The sequence below is a fragment of the Dromiciops gliroides genome, chromosome 3 (assembly GCF_019393635.1).
Source record: "Dromiciops gliroides isolate mDroGli1 chromosome 3, mDroGli1.pri, whole genome shotgun sequence".
In the NCBI taxonomy this organism is placed as follows: domain Eukaryota; kingdom Metazoa; phylum Chordata; class Mammalia; order Microbiotheria; family Microbiotheriidae; genus Dromiciops; species Dromiciops gliroides.
This window is the reverse complement of record NC_057863.1, coordinates 642055465-642056984: the sequence shown is the minus strand read 5'-3', so window position 1 is coordinate 642056984 and position 1520 is coordinate 642055465.

The window sequence follows — 1520 nt, the reverse complement described above, 5'->3', positions numbered from 1 at the left end:
GCCTCGACTGTTCCACAAACAAGACACAGGACACTCTACCTCTTGTCTCTAGGCATTTTCGCCGCTGTCCTTCATGCCTGGAATGCTCTGGCTCATCTCTGCCTCCTGGCTTCCCTCAAATCCCAGCTAAAATACCACCTTCTACAGGAAGCTTCCCCCAATATCCTTGATTCTGGTGCCTCACCTCCCTCAATTATCTCCAATTTATTCTGCAAAGTTTTGTCCATAGTTGTTTGCCTGTTGTCTCCTTAATTAGACTGGGAGCTTCTTGAGAGCACAATGGTCCTCTGGCTTTCTTTGTATCCCCAGTGCTTGGCACATAGTGGGTGATTTATAACTGTTTATTGATTGACATTTGCGGACATGGCCAATGAAGGATTTGCAGTGATCAACTTTGCATATTTGTCAAGAGGATTTTATTTTTCCTTTTTTTTCCTTTTGTTCAGTGGGAGAAGGATGAATGGAAAGAAGACAAAATAAATGCTTGTTAAATAAATTATGCTGACTGAAAAGGTAAAAAAGAAATGATCAAAAGAAAGAAGACAACCATATAGATATTACTGTGTTTGGGGTTAAAAATTAATAAAGGACGGGGCAGCTAGGTGGCACAGTGGATAGAGCACCGGCCCTGGATTCAGGAGTACCTGAGTTCAAATCTGGCCTCAGACACTTGATACTTACTAGCTGTGTGACCCTGGGCAAGTCACTTAATCCCAATTGCCTCACACACACACACACACACACACACACACACACAAATTAATAAAGGAAGTTTACAGACACAGGTACAATCTTTTACCACCCCTTGGTGATTTATTTTCTTTAATAAAATGTATTTTTTCTCATTTCTTTGCTTTATTCTATTGTACATCTTTGAATATCTGAAGTTGTTAAAATAAGATTGAATGTTAAAAGGGCTGGAAAAGTAAGAAGAGGCCTGGTTGTGGCTTTGAATGTCAGATATCCCAGAAGTAATAAGGGAGCCACGGGAGTGGATTGAGTAGGGGGGTTACCTGGCCAGACCTTCGCTCTATCTGAGAGGATCACTTGGGCAGCAGAAGGGAAAATGGTCGGAAGTGGGGAGGGTATGGAGGCCATCGTGTGGACAGGGGCACCGCTGAATCACTGGCGGGAGGCTAGTAGGGTGGAGGAATAGAAAAATGGGGGCTCCCTCCCAGAGGATGCTCTCCTATACCAGTCTCCCCCTCCCCTCCTGTTCCTCCCCCTCCCTTTCCTCTTCATCCTCTCCCCATCCCCTCCTGCTCCTCCCCCTCCCTTTCCTCTTCATCCTCTCCCCATCCCCTCCTGCTCCTCCCCCTTCTAACCCTCTCTCTCCTCTCCCTCCTCCCACCTTCTTCTCCGGGAAATACGAAACTAAAGCACTCTTGCTTTCCAGCCGTGATACTAGACCTGGGAGGAGGCATTGCTTAGCAACCGGTGACGTCATGAGTGCGCCTGGGCCAGCCGGGAGAGTCTCCTCCGCCGGCCCCGCCCTTTTTGCGCGTGACGTCACCCGCCGG